This window comes from Amblyomma maculatum, chromosome 3 (genome assembly GCF_055883805.1).
Source record: "Amblyomma maculatum isolate TAMU_Amacu chromosome 3, ASM5588380v1, whole genome shotgun sequence".
Classification (NCBI taxonomy): Eukaryota; Metazoa; Arthropoda; class Arachnida; order Ixodida; family Ixodidae; genus Amblyomma; species Amblyomma maculatum.
In genome coordinates this window covers 164,828,715-164,835,149 of record NC_139346.1, presented here as the reverse complement: position 1 = coordinate 164,835,149, position 6,435 = coordinate 164,828,715, and the positions used below count along the sequence as shown (strand labels likewise).

At 48.4% G+C, this 6,435-nt stretch overlaps 2 non-coding genes across 2 annotated transcripts; both read right to left on the bottom strand.

Annotated features, from left to right (window-relative positions):
• Window positions 1-4,003: 4,003 nt before the first annotated feature.
• TRNAL-AAG (transfer RNA leucine (anticodon AAG)) lies at window positions 4,004-4,085 on the bottom strand. Its single transcript has one exon. It is a non-coding gene; the product is annotated as a tRNA-Leu (tRNA).
• Window positions 4,086-4,299: 214 nt separating this feature from the next.
• Window positions 4,300-4,381, bottom strand: TRNAL-AAG (transfer RNA leucine (anticodon AAG)). The gene has a single exon. It is a non-coding gene; the product is annotated as a tRNA-Leu (tRNA).
• Window positions 4,382-6,435: the final 2,054 nt, after the last annotated feature.

Genomic DNA, 6,435 nt, shown 5'->3' with positions numbered 1-6,435 from the left:
GTTGGGAGAGCAGACCATCGCAGCTTACAGAAGAAATCAGGTGTCACGTCCCAATCACCGTGCCAAAACCCAGAGCTTTTCTCCCAATTGATCTTACATCCCGTTTGATCACAAAATGTTTGGACGACACTCGTGGCTTCACAAATGCTCTTTCTAGTTGCACAAAACACTGCTATGTCATCGGCATATGCTAGCATTTTCACGTGTGCTGATTGCAGCTTGAACCCTAAAATGCGATCGCTATCAATGATAGCCAAGCAAAGTGGCTCTAAATACAGTGCAAACAGCAGGGGTGAGAGTGGGCAGCCCTGCCTTACCGATGAACGTACTGCGATGCTGTCAGTCAGTTCACCATTCACTATAATACGGGTCGTGCAGTTCGCATACGCCATTTTAACACCCTCCACTATGACGTCACCAAGGTTAGAATGCTCCAAAATGGAAAACAGAATTTCGTGAGAAACACGGTCAAAGGCTTTCGCCAAATCTAACTGCATCATGGCTATCTGACCACCGAGTGCATCAACACATTCTAGTACGGTTCTTGCGACATGTATATTCGTGGCAATGGATCGACCCTTGATGCCGCACGTTTGATGAGACCCAACCAATTTCTTTATTACGCTTTGCAGTCGTTTTGCTAAAACCTTCATGTACACCTTGTAGTCAACATTGGTGAGGCTAATCGGTCGATATGACCCCACCAACAGACGTTTCTCCGGATCATCTGTCTTGGGTATTAGAACAATGTGCGATGTAGAGAAAGACAATGGGACAGTATTACGTTCATAAGCTTCAGTGATTACACAGAGCAAAAACTGAGCCGCATACTGCTGAAACGTTTTAAAGAAGGCAGCGCTTAGGCCATCCGGCCCAGGGGCCTTCCCAGTTGTCAGGTCATCTATTGCAGATACTATCTCCTGCAACGTTATCGGTGTTTCTAGGCGCGCTTTACTTTCGTCATCCAGTGCAGGCATCAGTCTCAGAAAATCTGTTTGAAAGCCGCCTACAGTCTGAGGCTTAGCGCTAAGCAGTTCTTCGAAGTGCTCTGCTACCGCACGCTGAATATCTTTAGCGTCTTCTGTGATATGGCCGGCATACCTTATACTCCTTATTTCTTTCTGGCAGGCGTATCTTTTCTCGTCTGCTAGCGCTCGTTTTGTCGGAACTTCTCCAGCCCAAAGTTTTTCAGCCCTTGCACGTATGACAGCCGCTGTGTATCTTTCGCTGTCGATTGTTTCCAACTCACTTTTTATCTCTCGTATTTTACTGGCGAAATGCCCTGGCACTGAACTTTCCATGCTCAAAAAAAACTGGAGTTGTTCATTCAGTTCTTTTTCTTTTTCTTTCTCTTTATGCCGCACCTTACTGCTCTTTTCTATGGATTTCAATTTGACCCACTCTTTGAAGCTGTCGCATTCCTCTGCAAAACTTACTGGTCGCATAGCAAGACGATTTTCAAACTCGGTCTTAACTTCCGTAAGGAACTCTTCATCGGCAAGAAGTTTGGCATTCATTTTCCATAGGTACCAGTTAAAGCGCGATTTCTTTCCTTTGCGACCAAACACTGCACTCACGAGACAATGATCGCTGAAAGACACAGGTTTGACCTCATATGCAGTACATAGGGAAACAAGATCTACCGAGGCATACACCCTGTCCAATCTAGCATGGCTGTCACGCTGAAAGTGCGTGAACTCTGGCTGGTTTCCAGTGGAGAACACACTACCAACATCCTCAAGGCCATACTCATGCACAAGTGCATTCAACAGCTCGGAGCTTCTGTCTCTTCGAGGTTTACACTTCGCCGCTCGGTCCACAGTTGCGCACACACAGTTGTAGTCACCAAGTACAAGCAAGATTTTGTCAGTCTTCAGCCACACCTCAATAGACTCAAAAAACAATTCACGCTCACATCCTGAATTGGGAGCATACACACACACAACACGCCAGCATAAATTAGAGTAGGTAAAATCGGTAACCAAAAGCCGACCGCTTGGACAGGCAAAAACGGACTCTACGCTTACTCCCAGCGTGTTGCGTATAAATAAAAGGCATCCACCCGATACACTAACAGAATGGCATACACACACATAAAAGTTTGTTTGAAAAGAAGCCACCATACGGTCAGTGCTTTCTTGGCTCTCAATCTTTGACTCTTGCACAGCTGCTATATCTATATCATTATCCAAAAGGAGGCGACTGAGTTGGCATTGTCGCCTTCTCGCTCCCAGTCCTCTGACATTCAAAGTAGCTACATGTACCGGCGAATTAAGCTTGAGAGTCATGTATTAGAGAGAGACGCCCGTACCCGCATGGTGCTTACCTTCATGGTTGCATGGCTTCTGCTTCTGACGAACAGCGGCGTATGTATGCATGTAATGTCCTCCCAGCAGAATGTCTGGATGCATTCAAACGAAGTCCAAGCACATTGTTTCATTTTTGCTCACACACGCACCACTTGGTTGCAGAAGGTTCCTGACGCTGGTCGGTAGGCAGCCGACCCACAAATCGTTCAGGGCACCACAAAAACTACGGAGGCGGTTTCCCCGCCTGCCGCGTGTCGGCCGAGAAGTTCGGCTTCGGTCTTAACGTGGCTCTTCGGATGCCAGAAGTTTTCGGCGGCGGCTCACCACAAACACCGCCTGGCAGCTGAGTCTCCTCCACGCTTTCCTCATGCGGACGTTTCGCGGCAATTAAGGCTGCTGTCTCCGGCCCAACCTCCATGGCATCAGTAAAGGAAGGCTCAGTACTGAGATGATCCTCAGCGTCGGAAAATTTGGCTACGTCTTCTGACACTTCCTTTGATGCGCTTTCATGGTCCTGGGATGGTACGTTCAAGACATGCCGAGTTTCATTCATTTCATTTGAGACCGTCACCTTATTCTTTGTTAAAACCGTCATGGAAGGCGCGTCCTGTTTCGTTGACTGGCCTCTAATGTCAGCAGCCTCCTCCGCATCCGCCTCGTCCATAATTAACTCGGACGAGTCTTCGCTGGTCCCAGGTCCGGCAATGCTAGCGTAGGGCACACTGGCTGTCTTCATGCCCGAACCGTCGACAGGTTCCGCAGCGAGGAACCCGGCACTCTTTGCGGATGTGAGCCGTACCCCGACAGCGTAGGCACAACGGGGGTCTGCCTGGCACGATGACGAGCGCGAGCTCGCCGCTAACATTCAACTGATGCGGCAGGTCGTCGAGCTTCATGCCAGCTTTCAGCTTCAGCGTTACGAGTCTAGTTGTAGAGCCCTTTTCTAGCATACCTTTAACACGCCAACGCTCCCGGGAAACTTCCGACACCTTTCCGTAAGGCGCAAATGCAGCACGAACATCTTCATCTGGCACGTTGTGTAGTAGCCAGTGAAGCTTGAGTCGCACGTCCTGGTTCGCCGGGTCAATCACCAAACAGCGACCGTTTTTCACAGACAGCTCACCTACACTGACAATCTTGTTGACGGCTTCAGTATCCTTGAGAGTGACGGCCCAGACGTGGCTCATCCGATACGCCCCCATAGCGATAACATCGGGGATTAGCGAGTGTTGTGCTAAAGCATCCCGGAAATCTTCCACCCGGTACGGGCGGGCCCTGATATCGGCGTGCAAAAAAACGGTATTCAAAACAAACCGACCTGTTGGAAGTGCAGGCAAAACGACCTGGTAAGTGTTGTCCTGTTCAGCAGTCCTGTTACCGCGGCCTGACATGGCCGCTGAAGCCGCTCCTGAGGAGCCCTGCATCCTGCGTCCGTTCACTGGCGTGGCCGGAAGCAGCTCTGCCTCTCGGCCACGCTACCGACGACGGGGGCATATTAATGACCACATTTCTAGTACTACTCCTCACGGACGCATTAAAACAGGAAATTCGCAGTCCGGCACAACGAAACAGAGTAAAAACAACTTCCGGCAGGAGTTAATACAATCAGCAGCGGCCGCGAAATTTAGTGTGCAGTCCCGGTAAGTGCACAAATCAGGCCGAGCTACAGTGTGCACAGGTTGCAGCAAAAAGCCTGGCAGCGGTGGGATTCGAACCCACGCCCCCGAAGAGACTGGTGCCTTAAACCAGCGCCTTAGACCGCTCGGCCACGCTACCGACGACGGGGGCATATTAATGACCACATTTCTAGTACTACTCCTCACGGACGCATTAAAACAGGAAATTCGCAGTCCGGCACAACGAAACAGAGTAAAAACAACTTCCGGCAGGAGTTAATACAATCAGCAGCGGCCGCGAAATTTAGTGTGCAGTCCCGGTAAGTGCACAAATCAGGCCGAGCTACAGTGTGCACAGGTTGCAGCAAAAAGCCTGGCAGCGGTGGGATTCGAACCCACGCCCCCGAAGAGACTGGTGCCTTAAACCAGCGCCGTAGACCGCTCGGCCACGCTACTTTTTTTTTTTTTCTTTATTTCCTGGCTTTGGTTCCACACGCAAGTTACGTGGTAGCGGTAGCGTGGCCGAGCGAATATGAACCAAAGCTCGGCCACGCTACCGCTACCACGTAACTTGCGTGTGGCTCACCATACCCTAGCGTCGAGTGCACTAGCTTCGTGACCCACTTTGAGGCCGCTCGCCACGTCTCCTCGTATACCGGTTTCAGTATATCTCCGTCAAGCGTAGGGTGAGCAGTTTGCGACGGCTTCGACCGAAAATGTGGAAGTATCGATGCATGGCGCTACGCCGGTCACACTCTATAGGAGTAACTTGTATTGCTTCGCCGTGGTACAGTCATCAGCACCGCTGTCTATACAGTGCTCGAATGGCGTACTTCGGACTACATGGTAAACGCATATACCGATAACACCTATCTCTTGAAATGGCCTGTATCTATGCATGTGCCGCCGCACTGATGGCACTACCTTCCACTCCACAGCGTCACTCGCTAACGATAAAGCAGGGACAGCGGAGATAACACGTTTCGGCACGTCCTGCCGCAGTATTTTTTTTTTTTTTTTCATCTAAGGATGCTACCGCCCAGCACCTATTGTCTTGCCCAGTAGTCCCGTAGCATTTGTTCAAACAGTCCAAAGCCCTTGTTCCGACTGCTCTAGAGAACCGAGCTGACGACTGTACGTAGCTATCTGTTCTTTAACGTTCGAGTACTCAGATAGAGCGGCTCGTAAAGGAAGCCGTAGATGTGTTCCCAACTAAGCGCAACTCAGAACGAAACAAGCATGAAAAATGCAGTAAACAGCGAAAGTGTCCTATTGGGTATTCTAGCCCATGAAAATAGGAACAGCGCATTAAGCACGAAGACGTTTGGGTAAGAAATTTGAAACGTAGGCCGGCTGTGTGGCCCGTTTCAAATCTTAAATAAGGCGTTACTTGGATTTCTTTTCTTAACTTCGGAAAAAGAAGCGCATAGATCTAGTCGCCATTAGGGGGGTACTAGAATGCCTCAAATCTTTTCTATACTCATTTGTAAGTCATGGAAAAGAACTTCGCCCAAGCTACATCAAGCACGCATTTATGTTCTCAGGTTAAGTTTAGCAACTGAAAAGTCATGCAACTAGTAGCATCTCTCACCAGCGTAAGGAAAATGAAAGAAGTAATAATGACCTTCATGAAAGTTACTGCAATTTAAACCACAGGAGCCAAGAAATTAGCACTGTCCGAAAACATTTTGCTCGGGAATTTGTTCGCTATCATCGAGAAAAAATCTAGTGGGATGGGCTTGTTTTCTTCCTTGCCTGTTTCTTTCGTTAGGCGTATTTGACCTGCATTCTATTCATTAGCTTCCTGCAGCCATACACAATGCTCGGGGAATATAGGGTGGGACGCAGAATTATATTTTGCTCTTTCAAAGGTTAGTTTATTTGAATTCAAAGCCAGATCGAAGTTTAAGCAATGTGTTTGGGTGAAATACAAACTGATTCTGTTTATTGCCAGCAGGTGAGCGGTTTCCCGATTCTGTAGAGGTGGCATGCACTTTTATAATGCAGCCGCTGGCTTCGCTTGGGACGTCCTTTTCATGTATTGATATTTTGTTATATGCAATTTTTTCATTTCCTTTCAACTTCACTTCAGCGACGTATGGAAAGCCGTTTATTGTGAAGAAGCTCTTTACGAACAGAGTAAAGCATGTACTGTCGTCAGTGATGGTCACTTGTTCTCCTTACTTTTGCTATTCGATTTGCAAATGCAGAAACGCGTCCAGGTATACATAAATGAATGGTGATGCTTCAGTTTTTATTTCAGTTGTCGTCCACATTGAATTTGTTTGTGGGGTTTAACGTCCCAAAGCAACTCAGGCTATGAGAGACGCCGTAGTGGAGGACTCCGGAAATTTCGACCACCTGGGGTCTTTAACGTGCGCCACATTGAATTGCAGCCAGGCCAGTACTAACGTTGTGATCTCGTGAATAGAAACAATTATACTGAGAGCGCGTGTCTTTCGGCATTTCGAAAGACTGTACCGTTGTTGCCAGAGAACTTTGTCCATTAA